Source organism: Canis lupus, chromosome 12 (assembly GCF_048164855.1).
Source record: "Canis lupus baileyi chromosome 12, mCanLup2.hap1, whole genome shotgun sequence".
NCBI classification, from domain to species: Eukaryota; Metazoa; Chordata; class Mammalia; order Carnivora; family Canidae; genus Canis; species Canis lupus.
In genome coordinates, this window is record NC_132849.1 from 20,534,805 (window position 1) to 20,555,010 (window position 20,206).

Consider the following 20,206-nt stretch of genomic DNA (forward strand, 5'->3'; position numbering starts at 1 on the left):
ATACTGTCAAAATGTTCCTTCTTCCCAACTTGATCTACAGATTCAATGCAGTCCCAATCAAAATCCCAGTAAAATTGTTTTATGGGTATCAACCTACTGATTCTAAAGTTTGTATGGAGAGTCAAAAGATTCATAGTAGCCACCACAATGTTGAAGCAAAACAAAGTTAGAAGACTGAAGCTACTCAACTTCAAGACTTATTACAAAGCTATAGTAATTAAGACAGTGTTGGTATTGGTTAAAGACTAGCCACATAGGTCAAGGGAACAGAATAAGCAGAAGTAGACTATATAGTCAATGAATTTTTGCAAATGAGCAAAAGCAATATAATGGAGCAAAGATAATTTCCTCAACACGTGGTGCCAGAACTAGATATCCACATGAAAATTAAAAAAGAAATGAATCCAGACAAAAAATTTTATAACTTAATAAAATCTCAATATGAATTATAGACCTAGAGGCAGCCCGGGTGGCTCAGTGGTTTAGCGCCTGCCTTCAGCCCGGGGCATGATCCTGGAGTCCCGGGATCGAGTCCCATGTCAAGCTCCCTGCATGGAGCCCGCTTCTCCCTCTGCCTGTGTCTCTGCCTCTCTCTCTCTCTCTCTCTCTCTCTCTCGAATAAATAAAAATCTTAAAAAAAGAATTATAGACCTAAAATACAAAATATAAAACTCCTAGAAGATAACACAGAGGTAAACCTAGATATCTTGAATATGGTGATGAGTTTTCAGATATGACACCAGGAGCACAATCCATGAAAGAAAGAAATCAGCTTAGCTGCATTAAATTTTTAAAAATCTCTGCAAAAGATAATATTAAGAAAATTAGAAGGCAAGCCATAGACTGGAAGAACATATTTATAGACCATAGATTTGTTAAATGACTATTATCCAAAATATACAAAGAACCCTTAAAACTCAATCATATGGAAACAAACAACCCACATAAAAATAGACCAAAGACCTTAATAGGCATTCATCAAATAAAGTATACATGTGGTGGATAAATTTATGAAAAGATAACTCCACATCCTATGTCATCAGGGAAATGCAAATTGAAACAACAGTGACTTGACAGTACAAACCTATTAGAATGGCCTAAATCTGGAAGACTGAAAACACCAAATGCTGATGAGGATGTGGAGCAGTGGGGACTCTCATTCACTGCTGGTGGTACTGCAAAACGGTACAGTCACTTTGGAAGACAGTGGTTTCTTATAAAACTAAACATACTTTCACTATATGATACAGGGATTGCACTCATTGGTATTCACTCAAAGGAGTTGAAAATAAGGATGCTTATAACTGCTTTATTCATAATTGCAAAAACTTGGAAGTAACCGAGGTGTCCTTGGATAAACAAGCTGCGATACATCCAGGCAATAGCATATTAATCAGTGTTAAAAGGAAATGTAGGGCAGCCTAGGTGGCTCAGCGGTTTAGTGCCACCTTCAGCCCAGGGTGTGATCCTGGAGACCCCGGGTCAAGTCCCATGTCGGGCTCCCTGCATGGAGCCTGCTTTTCCCTCTGCCTGTGTCTCTGCCTCTCTCTCTCTCTCTCTCTCTCTCTCTCTCTGTTTCTCATGAATAAAAAAATAACATCTTAAAAAAAAAAGGAGATGTATAAGCCATGAAAAGGTATGGAGGAATCGTAAATGCATATTGCTAAGTGAAAGAAACCCATATGAAAAGACTACATATTGTAAGACTCCAACTATATGAGATTCTGGAAAAGGCAAAATTGGAGAAAATAAAAATCCCAGTGATTGCTTGGGGGGGGCGAGGGTTAGGGGATAAGTTGAATAGGTGAAGCACAGAGCATTTTTAGGGCTGTAAAAATACTCTGAATGACATTATAATGCAAATTATTTGTCATTATACGTTTGTTCAAACTCATAGAATGTACAACATCAAGAGTAAACCCTAAGGCAAACTATGTTCTTTGGGACATTACGGTGTGTCATTGTAGTTTCACCCTTGGTAAAGAATGTACTATTCTGGTGAGCAATGTTGACAATGGAGGAGCCTATGCATAGGTGGGGACAAGAAGTATGTGGGAATTCTCTGTACCTCTCTCTCAATTTTGTTGTTCACCTAAAACTTCTCTAAAAAATAAAGTCTTAATAAAAAACTAAAATATATTTAAATTAAAGAAATATTACACATTTCCTTAAAACTCTGTTATCAATATACACCCAATATTATTATCCAACTAATGCAAAATGAACATAGTCTTCTATCTTATTTTTCTCTTTTAAATATCTGTAAGATATAAATGTCCCCAGCATAAGGATTGTGCCTTTTCTGTATAGTGGGGAATGCTGTCATCTTCCAAGAAATGGAGATGTTTTAATTTGCATCATTTTCTAATTTAGAAGCATATATAAATGTAGAGTAAATAGAAATGAGTTTTTCAAGTTTATAAATACATGCATACAGTGAATTACTGATTTAACTAATGCATTAATTTAAAAGTCTCATGTATATCAGGCACTGTGCTTGGTTCTGGGAGTGTGAAGATGGAAGAGACTCAGCCTATCTGAGGGAGGAACATATAAATATGTAATTAAAGAGTAAGTAATTGTGCCGTGTACTCACAACTCTGCCTAGAGTGGGATGTGAAACAAAAAAAAACCCAGAAGACAGAAAACAACATGCTTTTGTTGAGACATGGAAGAGCACTGGGTGTTTGTCTGCTAGGCAAGTGAGAGGCACACAGAGGGCATAGTTTTGCATAACCCGATATGTGTAGGTGGGAATATGTGTCCTAGGAATATCAAGTTGGTTGTGCATATATACCCTGTGGAGGTATGAAAGGTTTGGGAAATTAGTGTGCATCTGGAAAGTACAGTGGTGGGGGTGTGAGAATCAGTGTGGACAGCTAAGCAGGGCTGGATGCTGAACAACCTTCTGTGGTAGAAGGTGATAGCAAATGGTTCAAGGACATGTAGGAAAGCAACAGTGGATTGTTGTTTAGAATATTTTCTTTTCTTTTTTTTTTTTTTAGAATATTTTCTCTAGAGACCCTTAATTGTATGAAACACACTGAGGGTTCCCGGAGGGAAGGTGGGTGGGAATAACTGGGTGATGAGCATTAAGGAGGCACCGGATGTAATGAGCACAGGGTATCATATGCAACTGATGAATCACTAAAACTCTACCTCTGAAACTAAGAGTACACAATATGTTAATAGATTGAATTTAAATAAAAATGTCAAGAAAAAAGAACACTTGTTCTGGGATGAGCGTGGTGGGTTAAATGGAGAGGTGTGAGATGGAGACAGGGAGATAGAGATGATTACAGTAAGGAAATTTTCCAGAACACTCACACAAATAATGTATAAATAAAAATCTTGCATAGCTAATACATGTTTGCATAGGTTCTGAGCATGATTCAGAGTTTTATAAAGATGTGTAATTTAGATGCAGTTTTTCCAAGATTTCCCATCCCTTGTTTTTCTCTTCAGAACTGCTTCTGTGTTAGACATTTTGGGGGCTGTAGCTCTAGGAATGTATTTTGGCCTTATTGTCTTGTGAGATCACCACTCAAACCTGAAAGAGTAACAGACTTGCTTCTAAAGATATAGATGATTTTGCCACCACATAAAGAATGTGATACTTTAAAAAACAAACAAACAAACAAACAAACAAAAACCAGATTTCTTCCAACTCTAAAAAACCTGTGGTTCTTGATTATTTCAGCAGTGGCTCTCTGTTTGCCTTAAGTCAAAAAAAACAAGCTAGCATGTGAATCCAAGGAGTGAAGCAACTCCAGAGTCATCTGAAATATGCCAGGAGGGTTTAACAAACGCAGTAATAAGGCTACACATATCCATGTTCTCAGAGCTACTTTAAGGGAAGTTTGTGGGATGATTATCATTCTGTGAAAACCCAGTACACTACTGCCTGCCGCCTCCTCCTCGAAACACATTTCCCGTGGGTGTATGACAAATCTGGTTGAACAGATAAAGTGCAGTCTTGCTATTACCAGCCTGGTTACATTGTAACTGCAATTACATCACAGGTTAAATTCTATCTTCATAAACATATGGTCAACCCCCCTGTTGTATCATGGCACGTCTCTATTAAATCTTATCTTCCATTGTTGGTATTAAAATGGAATTCCACTGTAGTGTATTTAGTTAATCGTATGTACTTCAAATGATTTATAAATTTTTTGCATAAGTAACTCCCAGTTCAAACATTTTCAATCAATGCTTTATGTTTGGAATCTATTGTTAGCTTAGTGTTTAACTACACAATGTGAAAGTGTTAACATTTCTTGTTCAAGGCTTTTGATACTTGATGTCTTAAAAACATGCTGTGCAGTAGAGACATTACACTTAATGAGGGGAAACATACTGTTCCTGGAATAGCCTTGACACTGTGCCAAATCATAAAGATGTTATAATACGTAATGATGAATTCTTTGCTCCATAGATTGACTATATTTCCATAGTATAGATTTATTAAAAATAGAATACTCATGATTTCAAGTCATTCTTGAGAAATTCTTGTGCAACTTCATTGATATTTTGACTTAGGTTTTTCCTACTTCAAAGACACATTTAAAAAAATATAAAATTTAAGATGTTACTTAAAGTTGGTGAAGTTGTCAATTGTGGAACTGGATTATTTTTTCTTTATAAAAATTTTACCGGGAATCTAAGTACTTATGCTTTTAAAGAATTAATGACATTTCTCTTAAGAGTGATCCAGACCAACTTATTTTTTGTTTCATAGAAGTAGTTCAGACTGTTCCTGCTGGTTTTTCATTATAACCTTGAATATCACTTAATTTGTTGTCAAGCTATTTTCTCTGATGGAATTTTTCTTCTGTGGCTTTTAGATAAACCCCAAATTACTATTTTCCACTATCACCAACTTCTTTATTTTATTTTATTTTATTTTATTTTATTTTTATTTTTTATTTTTTACCAACTTCTTTATTAATTTTATTTTCTTCAGCCACAATATAATGCTTATCTTTTTAGATTTCTTTCTTGAGTTTTTCCTCTTTTGTCTTATAGGCAGCAGCTTCATGGCTCTTCAGGCATATTTTTCAGAAACTTGACAACTCTATCTTTGGAGTAGTCAGTGCTTGATGAAAGAGGTCATTAAAAGTGACATAAGCTGATCACTGTACAGCTGGAAACCCCATATTTGCTTCCTTTGCACAGAGGACAGAGTCCACAGTTTTGCCCTTATGCTGTGAACTCTCCCAAGCTCTGGCCCTTTCCAATTCTCACACTCTACTCTCCCTTTCAGTCTTTTATGTCCCAGCCACACTGGACTCTAGGCAGTTTCCCAAATATTGTGAGAATATAAACATAATGAGAATTATGTCTTATAAATTTTATCATTGAGATACATTACTGGAATTTGACATTTCAGAGGCAAAATATATGAGAACTAAAATTTTTAATTTGAAAAGTACAGTACCAGCTTACCCTCAAAACAACTGTTTATGCATAAGACTGAGGAGTATTTGGTCCCAAAATTGTACTGATGCTCTTTCAGATGTTTTGATCTGGAGCACAATTTGATGATCTTTTTTAACATTAGGAGAACCTAGCTTTGAGTTGATTGATTAATTTTTTTAAATTCCTGAACACTTAACCCTTTGGCATGACAGCTCCTAGAACTGCCTTCTGATGCTGGTTCTGGTGATGAGTAGGCCAAGGAAATGGTTATGGTAATGGATGGCTGGAATGGAGAAAAACAAAAGTCAGAGACCTGGAAGATGGTTTATAAACAGGGACTTTGAGATCATCAAGAATAATCCCAGAGGTTAGGGTAGAAAAAAATCGTGCTGGCTGCTAAAGGTATCAGTGACCTAGGTGGATGGCATCCCAGTGTCTTGACAGAAAAGGGTGTAGGAGAGGCTACTTAAGGGAAGTTCACTGGGCATCTATTTGTATGGGTATATTCCTCATGTTTTAATTTTCTGTATTTTATGGGGTTTTAACATTGAGGTGCATTCCAAGTCCTGGAGAGATTGTTTGTCTCAGGGCTAGCTAATTCCTAAGGATAAAGAGCTTGCCTGGGAGCATGCCTTTCATATGTATACCAACCACTTCAAAGCCCATATCTGCATCCTTCTCTTTTAACTCACACCCCAAACCCTTATTTTTCCTCCCGCAAATTATCCCAGGAGCAAGTACCAGACAACTATGAACCACACCTGTAGTTCAGAGCCCACTAAAATGATCCACTCCTAAACTTACTCAAATTTACTTATCCTGCCTCACCCATGCCTTCTCTTGGAAGCCACTGTAAAGGCTTTGGGTCATGCTCTCCTCTCATTCTTTTTCTGCTTCCTGGTGCTTCCCATGTGGCCCTGAGATGTGTGACATGTTTCTTCCTCTTGGGAACTGTGAGTAATAAAGCTTCTTTCAAAGGCATTAGCCTCTTTATGTCATACTTCAGTCACCTTTATGAACTAAATCCCAGGCACATTTACAACGAGGAGGTACTATATATGTCTAACCACAAAGAATTAGGCAAGAAAATTCAATAAAATGGCCTACCGTGCAGCTATTTATACACAGAAGCATGTTGACTTTGAAAACTGGCTTACTATATAAAAGAAACAAACAAAACAGGTTGTTTAAAACAGTGCACATGCTAAACCCAATTTTAAAGAGAAACCTTCAACATACATGGTATGAGACACAGAAACAAATAGCCTGTTATGAAGTATACACCAAAGAGGTAAGAGTAGAATTTTAGATCATTTATCTCTCTATCTGTATTTTCTAATTCTTTCCCAATTATGGTGGATCATTTTGTATAATTCGTTTTATTTTATTTTATTTTTTTATTTTTTTTTATAGAAGTAATGTCTATTGGTGTTCAATTTACTAACATACAGAATAACACCCAGTGCCCGTCACCCATTCACTCCCACCCCCCGCCCTCCTCCCCTTCTACCACCCCTAGTTCGTTTCCCAGAGTTAGCAGTCTCCCTTTCTGATATTTCCCACACATTTCTTCTCCCTTCCCTTATTTTCCCTTTCACTATTATTTATATTCCCCAAATGAATGAGAACATATAATGTTTGTCCTTCTCCGACTGACTTACTTCACTCAGCATAATACCCTCCAGTTCCATCCACGTTGAAGCAAATGGTGGGTATTTGTCATTTCTAATAGCTGAGTAATATTCCATTGTATACATAAACCACATCTTCTTTATCCATTCATCTTTCGTTGGACACCGAGGCTCCTTCCACAGTTTGGCTATCGTGGCCATTGCTGCTAGAAACATCGGGGTGCAGGTGTCCCGGCGTTTCATTGCATTTGTATCTTTGGGGTAAATCCCCAACAGTGCAATTGCTGGGTCGTAGGGCAGGTCTATTTTTAACTGTTTGAGGAACCTCCACACAGTTTTCCAGAGTGGCATTTTGTATAATTCAAAGTCTAGTTTAAAAGTGGTGTCATTTAACAACGTTTGCCCCTTTTGGGTATTAGAGCCTTGGTTGTAGTGACATAGGAGCCACTGGTTCCAGGTACATACATATTAAGCAATGCAATGTGAGTAGGCCTTCAGCTTTTCCTAGAACCCAATTTTTTTTTAAAGATTTACTTATTTCTTTGAGAGAGAGAGAGGAAGAGAGCCTGCAAAAGTGGGGAGGGAGGGGGATGGAGAGGATAGTCAGAATCTCAAGCTTACTCTCTGCTGAACACAAAGCCCAATGCACTGGCTCAATTCCACTGACTTTGAGATCTTGAGCTGAGCCAAAACCAAGGGTCAGATGCTTAACTGACTGAGCCACCTGGCACCCTACCAAAGTTTTTTTTGTGATTAGGGGGTGGTGGTTGAGTTTGTCTCTAAACTTAGAATTAGGTGCACCTCAGTGGCTCAGTTGGTTAAGCGTGGTTAAGCCTCTGCCTTCAGCTGATATCATGATCTCAGGGTCCTGGGTTTGAGCCATGTATGAGCTCCCTGCTCAGCTGGGAGTCTGCTTCTCCCTCTGCAGGTCCCCCTGCTTGTGTTCTCTCTCTCTCTCTCTGTCAAATAAATAAATAATCTTTAAAAAATAAACTGAGAATTATATACATTTTGTTGTACACATCAATAGAAAACAAAGTATGAATTATCTAGTATATTTAGGTAAGAGTTTCTACTTCTTCACTGAAAACTGGTTAAAACCCTTCATTGTAGGCTGTTTTTCTGGTTGTGTTCTTTTCATCTAGGTTGTAGGATCCTCTTTTGTCCCATGGCAGGTTTTGTTTGGGGTTTTTTTCTGCTGCATTTTATCAGGGCTCTGAGTTTCTCTGGTGTATTTTCTCAGCATTCTCTATCAGCATATTCATTTTGGAGGCTTGCCTTCCTTCCCATATGCTGTGCTCATAATGATGTTTGCCTTATGTGTTAACTCCTAATTTTGCTTTTATCTTTCTGTTCAACCAAATAGCTTTGTTTATCTGGGTGTGTAGTCCTGTGTGTATTCTGTCTGCCAGCTACATACTTGCTAGGATCAGTATCCTATATACCCATGAAAGGAATACTTTACACTGTTTGTGTGGGTACACTTGAACTTGGGATTGAGCCTGAAATGACCTTCCCACGGTTCAGTGTCTTAGAACCACTGCGTGTCTCCCCGAGAGTGGCACCTTATCAATATCTGCTATTATAATCAGGGGGTAACAACATAGCAAATCAATTTCATACATATAATGCAACCATTATAGATAGTAGAGGAGTTAGTGGCACTTTTTTAATTGAATATTTAGGAGAGCTTTTGGTGTTTTTGTTTTATAAATATGCAAGAAATCCTAATTCTCAAAGAACATGAGAGGATTTCGTAAACTGGAATAATAATATTTGTGACATATGAAGTTTAGAGAATCTTAATGCCTTCCTCTTACTTCCTATTTACTCTGTAAAGTGGGGGGGGGGGGGAACAACCCAATTAGCTCAAACAGGAAACATTGAAATGCTATTTGGTTATTTTTTAAACGTCTGAGCTACTTCTTTTTTTTTTTTTTTTTTTTTTTTTCCTGAGCTACTTCTTATCCTCCTGGTTTTACTAAAGCAGTACATAGTCTGATTTTCCAACTAGTTGTTAGTTTTGCAGTCTCTTGATTGAAATAACAATTTTTGGTGAATTATGATTTATAGGAACTGTGGTATATGCCACTGAGTCTAGATTAGTTTTATATCCCTTGAATTGTTTTTTATGAATGCAATTTTTTGTATTTTAAAACATCTATAATTTTCATGTTTCAGCTAGCTATATAGTTAAGGTTATATATTTCTTGATTATGAAACAATTACAGTGCTTTCAGATGCATATGTTTTTCTTTCAAGTTTAGATCTCTATACTATAGTGAGGCTAATTTAGCTCCTTTCAATAAAATACTTTAAGGTCTTTTTATTAAAGCAGGAATTAGAATGATTATCATTATTTATAAAAAAAACCCTGCTTAATATAAAAGGAACTCCAAAGAAATTATAATCACTCTGTAAAATTGAAAGTAGAAAGCACTTAAAAATTCATGAGTATAAAATAAAATATGCTTCAATAAAAATTGTGTGCAGAGCCAATTTGTATTTTAGAACAGAACTTGTAATGTTCTCTTTGTATTTAAGCAATTTTCCGAACAGAAAATTCTAATTAAAAAAATAGCCCCAAAGTAATGATGAATATATTTTCTCTGATTAATCAATAAATGTCTAATGAGGGTCAATAGTGTGTTCAGTACTATACTATGCTTGATTTGCCATTCACCTATGGAAATGAATCCTTTGGACTTGTGGTAGGTGCAATGTAAAATCCAATTCACGTGGCCCAGGGTATGGCACACAGTTAAGGGTTATCATAGTGAATACGAGTAGTATTTCTCAACAGGCTCACTATTTGCATTTTGGGTGGGGGTATCCTTTGTTGTATAGAACTTGAACATTGCACAGTATTAAACCCTGGCCTGGTAGGCCTTCACAATGATCAAGACATCCCAAATGCCCTCCTGGCAAATATTTCTGAGTGTTACAGCCCCTAACTGAGATCTGCTGGTATAGAACAGGGGCTGACAAACTTTTTCTGTGAAGGCCCAGATACTAAATATTTTCAGTTTTGAGGGCTATGCAGTCTCTGTTACAACTATTCAACTCTGCTATTATAGCAGGAAAACAAGCACAGGCAATCAAAAAAAGAGTAGCTGTGTCCAGTAAAACTTTATTTACAAAAGTAGTTCATGGGCAGATTTAGCATGCAGATTATAGTTCGCAATGTAGGGGAAGTCCACGGATTTCTACACAAGTAATACTATTTGAAATTAATCAGTGGTATTTTATCAGTCAAAAATAGTTTGACTGCAAATAATATGAAATCATATCTACTGTTTCTAAAGACAGGATGGTTTCAATCTTGGTTAATTGAAGGTATTACTGTCATAAAAGACCAAAGTACCGGACAGCCTGGGTGGCTCAGCGGTTTAGCACTGCTTCAGCCCAGGGTGTGATGCTGGAGACCCTGGATCAAGTCCCACATCTGGCTCCCTGCATAGAGCCTGCTTCTCCCTCTGCCTGTTTCTCTGCCTCTCTCTCTCTCTGTGTCTCTCATGAATAAATAAATAAAATCTTAAAAAAAAAAAAAAGACCAAAGTACCTTCCTTCTTTCTACTTGTTATCCTCAGCTGTTTCATTACCTCCTCTTATTGTCACAAATGGATGCAATAATGTCACATGTTATAATAATGTATAGGGGAGAATCACATGTCTGCCTCTTCTCCAGGAAAACTTTTCCCAGAAGTCCCTGGTTGACCTGGAATTACACATAATCTCTATGGAATAATTATAATTCTAATTACTGGGCTGGAGAAAGATCCAGACCTACCACAAACTTGTGAATATGTGATATTTGAATGAATTGAGATTATGTTTAAGAGAAAGAACAGTAGGCTTTGAGGGAGTTAGTGGAGGAAGATGTCTGTGAGCCACAGTATTTTCCATATTAATTATCTTACATTTTATTTTATTTTATTTTATTTTTTTTAATTTTTATTTATTTATGATAGTCACAGAGAGAGAGAGAGAGAGGCAGAGACACAGTCAGAGGGAGAAGCAGGCTCCATGCACCGGGAGCCCGATGTGGGATTCGATCCCGGGTCTCCAGGATCGCGCCCTGGGCCAAAGGCAGGCGCCAAACTGCTGCGCCACCCAGGGATCCCTATCTTACATTTTAAATGTAATTCTGTCTTCAGTGTTACTTGAGACCGTTTGTTTTCCTGTTTCCCATCTAGTCAAAGGAACATTTTGTGCATGTCTGTCTTTGATCAGAGGAGAGGAAAGAGTGTGGACCAAGGTCCATTGATAATGGGTAATTTCTCTCCAGTATTGAAGAGCCAATATAAAGCCATGGTCTCCTGTTGTGAGACCAGTAATACCAGTGTGTGAAAGATGATATTTCTATTTAGTTAACAAAGATTACTTGGTAATCCTTAAAGGACTTCTTACTTAAACAAGCTCCCCAATAATTATATATAGTTAGTATATCATCTGCTTTGTATTATAAGAACTGAAAATAATTTGTTTAAAAGCATTCACATGGAAATGTTATAATTATTTGTTTTAGTGCTAAAGGGAATACAGAAAACTGTCTGGTTCTTTCAGGCCTGTAAAGGTGCTACCCTATAAATTCAGATGAAGCAGGTGATTTGCCAAGAGAATCATTTGTATGCTGGAAAGTAAAGATATAACTAGAAACTGTTTTTTCTCACTTCGTGTGCTGTGTTGCCTGCATTACATCATGGCATTCCTGAAGCAAAGTGCCAATTTAAAGACCTTATGCTTGTCAGTAAGAGTGGCTCCAATTCAAGTTCTGAATTTTTCTTGGAACTCTTCCCGAATTTTGAGCTCTTTAAGCTGTCAGTATAGGGGTTGAACAAATACCCTTAGATGCACTTATGTTTACTTCAGTGACTTGAAGAATGGCATTGTAACATTTCATGGGTAAATTTGTTCAAGAAACCTTGTTTCATATCTCCTTCTCAACACATCAGCTGGGAATTGGTTGCCTTTTGTATGCCAATCATTTACTTAGTGTTTATTCAAAAATTATTAAATTCAAATCTCCGCCTCAGAGATCTCAACATTCTATTGTGAAAAAAAAGAATGAACAATTAAAATACAATGCGATTTACAGCATACAGGAGGGAGAAGCAAACGTGCTCTTAGAGTAAGCGTGGGTCTGAGCAGGTCAAGAAATGAAACCTGAGTTGAGTCTCAGAGGATAACAGAGTAAATCAAGTTAAGAAAACAGGGAAGGAGCTTTTTTTGCAGATGGAGTGACATGAGCAAAGGCTTAGAGGTGACAGAGAATATGGAATGTTTGGAGAATAGCTAGCAGTTCACCAAATCTATAGTTCACAAAGACTAAAGATGGATGCTGAGTAATAAGTCTTTTCTGGAGGACAATAAATATAATTGGAACTTTATCCTTAGGCAATGGGAGTCATCAGAGACTTTTCAACACAGAGTGACGTGATGTAATTTATATTTTGGAAAAAATCACTAAGGTTACAGAATAGAGGAGGGATTAGAGGGGTCGAAGAACTAATATGACAGTCAAGAGTCTGTTTCAATAACTTAAAAAAGAAATGATGAGTGCCTTGATTAAGGCAGTGGCAATAGAGGGAAAAGAAGTGGTGTTTGTGAAATACTGGAGACAATTATTTTAGACTTGAGCTTTTTGATACAGTAGGTAAGAAAAAGGAAATAAATTTTTAAAAAATGACTTCTCCATTTCTGACAGGGCTTGATAAGTAGTGGTTCTACTCACTGAGGTAGGACTATAGGAGTTGGACCAATTTGGGGTTGGGGGGGGAGGATGAATTCACTTTGAAGCACTTGGAAACCTAGTAAATGATTGCATATAGGAAGCTGGAGCTCAAGCAGGAATCCTGAGCTAGAAAAATAGATTTGGGAGTTTTCAGCATCATGTAAGCCACTGACACAAATGAGGCCACTTAGAGACTGTGTATAGAAAAAGAAGAAATGAAGAGCAAGATGCCAAGAGGGTAGAGGAAGACCAGGGGGAGTGGTCCTTGAAGTCAAGGAAGAACAGTAATAATTAATTAACAATTAAATATGCTGAGCGACCCAATAAGGTAAGAACTGAAAAGGGATCACTGGATATTTTAAGGTTATACATTTATTTTTATTTAGATAAGAAATGTCTAATCATTATGTAAGTTGAAATATATATATACACACATATATATATTATGAAAGCATATATATATACACATACATATATATGTGTATTTATATAATGTATAATTTAAGAATTGCCCTAAATCCCATTGCCCAGCATAACTACTGCTAAAATTTTGATGTATAGCTTTCCAGACTTTTTCTATATGCAAATATTCTCTATATCCAGATATGTCTATATATAACAAAATGAGTTCTTACTATAAAAATATGAAGCACTGCATGAATTTGCTTATCATTCTTGCCCAGAGACCATGATAATCTTTTCCACATCTTTCCAATTTTAGTATATAAGCTGGAGAAGCACATGGTGTCCATTGAATTAAGCAACTAGAAGATCATTTGTAACTTTGCAAGGCTAATTTCAGTGGAATGGTGAGGGCAGTAGCCAGATTGTTGTGGGATGGGGAATGGGTAGGTAGTGAGAAAATGGAAAAAAGCATCATAGACCACCCTTTCCAGAAACCAGGCTGTAAGGGGACAGGAAGTATAGAATGTCAAGAGAGAAAGATGGTAGAGAGGGGTTTTTTTGTTTGTTTGATTTCTGGTTCGAGGAGATTTTGTTCTTGAATTTTGCTTGGTTAAGACTTTTCACTGACTTGAAGGAACCAGAAAAGGGGAAAGAATTGAGGATATAAAGGAGAGATTGTGATTTATGAAGTGAAGCCTTAGGAGGCAGGAAAAGATGAGATGTAGGAAAGAAAAAACAAGCCCCATCTTTAATAAGGCAATTGGGAAGGACGTTAGAGTGGAGAAAGATCTTGAATAGCTTGCAGATGGTTACTTGAAGTGATTCTGGTCATCTTAGAATGAAATGGCTTATCCTTACATGTATTCAGTTATTTTCTGAAGACTTTTAGAACATTCATGAACAAAGAACTGCTATTTTGGATCAGATCCATCATCTAAGAGTGGTGCCAAGAGATGCATGTTAGAAAGGTCTAATTTTCTCTGACAAAATGAAAAGTCAGGAATATTCTCCAAGTGTTTTAGTTACCTTATATAATATATTTGGAATTTATTATCCATGTATTTCTTTTTTTAATAAATTTATTTTTTATTGGTGTTCAATTTGTCAACATACAGAATAACACTCAGTGCTCATCCCTTCAAGTGCCCACCTCAGTGCCCACCACCCAGTCACCCCCACCCCCCGCCCACCTCCCCTTCCACCATCCCTAGTTCGTTTCCCAGAGTTAGGAGTCTTTCATGTTCTGTCTCCCTTTCTGATATTTCCCACTCATTTTTTCTCCTTTCCCCTTTATTCCCTTTCACTATTTTTTATATTCTCCAAATGAATGAGACCATATAATGTTTGTCCTTCTCCGATTGACTTATTTCACTCAACATAATACCCTCCAGTTCCATCCACATCAAAGCAAATGGTGGGTATTTGTCGTTTCTAATGGCTGAGTAATATTCCATTGTATACATAAACCACATCTTCTTTATCCATTCATCTTTCGATGGACACTGAGGCTCCTTCCACAGTTTGGCTGTTGTGGACACTGCTGCTATAAACATCGGGGTGCAGGTGTCCCGGCGTTTCATTGCATCTGTATTTTTGGGGTAAATCCCCAGCCATGTAATTACTGGGTCGTAGGGCAGATCTATTTTTAACTCTTTGAGGAACCTCCACACAGTTTTCTAGAGTGGCTGCACCAGTTCACATTCCCACCTATTATCCATATATTTCTGTGAAACTACACGAAGCCATATATTTTAACTTGTCTGCCCTCTGAGACTTAATTACGTACAAAGTGAAGTATTTAAATTAGGAAAGTTGAATTGCATATTAGGAAAATAAAACACAGATTTGGAACAAATCTTGGTTAAATTCTATTAACCTTGGCAAAATGACTGAACATTTTGTGGTTTTAGTTCCCTTATCTGTAAAATGGGGATGTGATCATATTGACCTAACCGAAATAAGAAGATAGCATAAAGTGGTGCATGTGAGGTACCTGAATAACAACTGCTCAGAGTAGGTGCTCAGCATGTACTGGTGACCTCACACATTGCTCTCTTGCACACATCTTGGCTCTCCCAGTGATCAAGGGCTCCCATTCAGTCTGGCACTAGGATTTGATGATAGGAACATAAAACTATAAGTAATGATAATAAACTTTGGCCAGTGGCCAGGAATTTTCAATGAAATCTTTGTTGAAGTGAAATTATGAACTAAGTGGGAGGAATTACTACTTTGAAATGTACAGACAACAGAAACTCACATGCATTTCCTAAATGCCATTGGACATTTTATTTTTGTATTTACAAAAGCATATCACCTGAAGTAATTTTTGGCTCATAAGTACATAGTTATGCTTGTGACCAGAAGGAAATCTTTACTGTATGTGTTTTTCACATATGATTTTCTTTATCAATAGGTATGACATGGTGATTTATCAGGGGGCATCTGTGCTGAGTAACATAGGTGCACAGATATCAATCCTTGCTATAAAATAATTCTAAGCAAATATAATGGCTATATGTGTTATGACTTTTCAAGACTGACAGTTCAGTAGAAAGGGGCAAGGATAACAATGCAGAGGAATTACCTCGCATTTACTGTAGTTCCCACCAGATGCTCATCAGTATCCATATACATTAGACCTGGTGAATAAGCCACTTTCAGGAGGTAGGGATAGAAAGCTTCAGTCGTTTCTCTCTGAGTTTCTGCAACTTAACTCCTTATTAATTCAGCACACGTGCAGATTTAACTTTGACTTTCAAAATAAAATATAGTAACTCACTAGAGCTTTAAAAAATACATGTCCATAGGTACTAATTAAGTATTCTTATAATCACTTAACAATTTAAAATGTCTCTTACCTAAATATCTGCATTTATTTTTTTAATATTGTATCTTAATATTATGATTACTTTGTTCTCTTGACTCTGTCCTTGAGTTGCTGGAATGCTTTTTCATAATCTGGCTCATTTTTGTTTTGAGCACTTTTCTAGCAGCAAATTAGAAGGATATTGATTATTTCCCCATTTTTTCTGTTGCACTAACTACTCAATATGAATGGTTTCTGTTTTTACAATCTGATGAGGCCGAGCAATTCTCACCTCACCAATGAGCATTAAGCAAGCTTGAAACACCTTGATGTTTCCCATAGCACTTGTCTGGGCCTTGTATGCTTTGGATGCTTAGTACATATGCACTGAGTGAATGGATGGATGATCAAAGATTGAAGGAAGGAGGAACTAGAGCATGTGGAATTTGACTTCTTTCCTAGAATACTGAAGGCATTCTGAGGGAGGAGAAAACACTTTTTGTTTAGTTTTTCAGGTAAGTGGCATCTAAAGCAATGTGTTCTCAGTTGAAAAACCCTGCATAAGAGCATTAGTATTGTATTTTACCTATAGTTATCTTTTGTGTGTACGATTGTGAAGTTGGCAAAGAATCAAGTCCATGAATCCTCTTAACATTTTTACTAAATACCCAACACTGTGCTAATCATTGTGAAAGGGTCAGAGTTCCCGTTCCTGAGTATATTAGAGAGGACAAAACTTATATAAAGCAAATAGAGAACAACACAAGGTAATTCATGTTCATGCAATGAACCGCCGGGACACCTGCACCCCGATGTTTCTAGCAGCAATGTCCACAACAGCCAAACTGTGGAAGGAGCCTCGGTGTCCATCGAAAGATGAATGGATAAAGAAGATGTGGTTTATGTATACAATGGAATATTACTCAGCCATTAGAAATGAAAAATACCCACCATTTGCTTCAACGTGGATGGAGCTGGAGGGTATTATGCTGAGTGAAGTAAGTCAATCGGAGAAGGACAAACACTATATGTTCTCATTCATTTGGGGAATATAAATAATAGTGAAAGGGAATATAAGGGGAGGGAGAAGAAATGTGTGGGAAATATCAGAAAGGGAGACAGAACATAAAGACTCCTAACTCTGGGAAATGAACTAGGGGTGGTGGAAGGGGAGGAGGGCGGGGGATGGGGGTGAATGGGTGACAGGCACTGAGGGGGGCACTTGACGGGATGAGCACTGGGTGTTATTCTGTATGTTGGCAAATTGAACACCAATAAAAAATAAATTTATTATAAAAAAAATAATTCATGTTCAAACTAAATATTGTATAGTAGTCATTCTAATTAGATGGACTACAATGGAATTCAGAGAAAGGCAAAGTCATTAGAGCCTTAGGGACAAAAGGTAATTTGAGTCAGTGAAGAGAAAGAAGACTTAAAAGATACTTTGGTCCAATCTGCAGAACTTATAGAGTCCTTTGCAAAAAATTCAAGAGGAACTTGGCAGTGAGTGAAATATCAAAGCAGACCTCACTCGTTTAATGAAGGAAGCCCCAAGATTTTTCTAAACAAAAATGACACCCAGTTTTAAAACATAATAACTAAAAACTAGTGATACAGTTAAAATAATCACATGTATTTTTAAATATGTAAATTAAATGAATCCTGACTATGAATTATGTTTTCTAAACAATACCAAAATGTTGCTTGTTTTAAGTTGCTAGTAAGCACTGAGCAAAGAATATCTCTAAAACTATGTCTAAGAGATATTTTTAAATCTATTTCTAAGAAAAGGATTCCACTATTGAAAAGATAAAAATTTGAAAAAAGGAAAAAAGATAATTATCTGAATCTTATTTTATATGTACATATTAATCAAACATTTTTGAAGGACATAGACCTGACACCCTATTATATTCTATAGATGATAGAAAAGAAGTAAGGGGCATCTGGGTGGCACAGTCGGTTAAGTCAAACTTTTGGTTTCGGCTCAAGTCATAACCTCCGAGTCCTGGGATTCGGCTGGGACTGCTCAGGGTGGAGTCCACTTGAGATGAATTCTCCCCCTTCCTTTCCTCCCTGCCCTACTTGTGCTGTCTCTCTCAAAAAATAAATGAATTAATTAAAAAAATGAAAGAAGTAAAAAACTTGATTTGTGCCCTCATGATTTTATAACCAAGTTGGTTATGTAAAAATAATGTCCATTTCTTTCTCTCCTTTTTAAAGATTTTTGTTTATTTATTCATGAGAGACAGAGAGAGGTGGAGACATAGGCAAGGGAAAAGCAAGCTCCCTGGAAAACCATGATCCTGCCCTGAGCCGAATGCAGACGCTCAATCACTGAGCCACCCAGGCATCCCAACTCCGGTCCATTTCTTAATAATGAGCCACTTTAAAAATATAATAATAAGCTCCTCTGTTACTGACTATAAACCCAGTAGCAGTTTAAGGGTTTGAGAAAAGATGATATGGGAAGATGTCAATATTTGAATGTGGGTTGATGAGAAAGAGGGTGTTCCAAGGTGGGGGCTTTGGAAAGTGGCATGATCCATGGGTTATAATGTGGTCCAAACCTGATGGAAACAGATTTTTCATAAAGAAATAAGATCCAATAGACTGGTCAGAAAGTGGAGTGCCAAGCCATGCTGCAAAGAGGACTTAACAATATTTTGGGGAAAAGAATTAAGCAATCATTTTGGTCTTTTAGAAAAGAAATGAATCAGAAGATCGGTTTGGGCTGAATTATATTAGAGAGTGAGGATAAAAAGAGCAGTTTGGTGGCTATTTTCCTGTAATCTGAATATGAAATGTGAGATTCCGGTGAAGATAAGAGTTATGTAACCATTGCATATGGAATTCTAATTAATAGAAGGCTAGAAAGACATAGAATAAATTAACTGCCAGAGAAGCTGTGTTCCTATTAAATAATTTGAAGTCACTTTTAGACTATATAAAGATACTTCCTCAAAATATCTTATCTAAAATATTAATAGTCTTACTTTCAGTGTTTGGAATCTACTTCCCGAATCTGATTTGCAGTGTTGCTGGATGATAACAGATAGGTAGAAAAATATTTCCCTTTGGTCAAGTATATTTTGTTTAGAAAAACTTGGGTCCTTGTTGGGACTTTGGAAATCTAACAGAGCATACAGAGTAAGCACTGTCTACCTGCATATCACATATTTTTACACCCAAATGGGAAACAAGCCATAATTTAGAAGTAGATTGAGTTTCTTTATGCTACAAAATGAATTTAAATGATGAGACTATGAATGCAGTGAAAACAAGGAAATGAATTTGACAGATACTAGTTTTCATTTTGAATTTCAAAGTACTGACTTTCTATTAGCATACTCCAGGAGTAGTGAATTTCTATTAAGTTGGCACTTAGTTTTAAATTTTATGAGCATGCTATTGTATGTATAAAAACCCATTTCAGTAAGATATGGACATGGTTATTTCTTTTTTAATCAGTGTGCTCTAGGCTACATATTATTAGTCTAAACTTGTCATCCTGAAAGTCTTGAGGCTGTGGAGCTTTCTTCATATATTCCTTTTTGGTGAAGTTTTTTTTTTTTTTTTTTTATTTGAGTAGAAGAAATAACAGGCTCTGAAGAGAATATAATAGTATTTTCAAAAAATATTAAGGTATCTTTTAGTAGGCATTTATGCTTAGACATGAAGTGTTATTACATCCTTTTGAAATCATTAGAATGATATTTTTGTTCAGTAGCATTTTGTTTGTTAAATGTTTTGTTAAGAAGTATGGACTTACCATAAATAAAGGTCTTGAAGATATTGAAATACTGAAGCATAATGTTAAACTTCGCTCTAACAGTAGCAGAGCTAACTGCCCCACCCCCAAGATAACTGCAAATAGCAAGATCAGTTGGAAATTATACATCTCTTCAATTTTGAATAAAAATGATGATAGATCCTATAATTGCAACTGTGACTTGCATCTTGGGTCATCTCTCAGTTCATGGAGCCAGGACTTCGAATGGCTATTATGTAAAGGACTGTGGTGGTCAATATGCTGTCTCTTTGTAGTCAAAGTGAGAGGAAATGAGCTCAAACTGAGCAAAGTTAATGGAGGAAAAAATAAAAAGCAAGACTTTACCATAGTTAAGCCACTAGGCCAGGCCGTTTCTACAAGGATACCACAGGAGGAGTGCCCAATACCACTCTCACCCACCTTCATTTGAG

The 20,206-nt window shown here is 36.7% G+C and overlaps 1 protein-coding gene and 1 non-coding gene across 8 annotated transcripts in view; one reads left to right on the plus strand and one right to left on the minus strand.

Annotated features, from left to right (window-relative positions):
- CTNNA2 (catenin alpha 2) overlaps nucleotides 1-20,206 on the plus strand; it is a 1,079,777-nt gene that overhangs the window by 110,608 nt on the left and 948,963 nt on the right. The window lies entirely within an intron of this gene.
- On the minus strand, nucleotides 13,425-13,527 carry LOC140601971 (U6 spliceosomal RNA). The gene has a single exon (XR_012005032.1). It is a non-coding gene; the product is annotated as a U6 spliceosomal RNA (small nuclear RNA).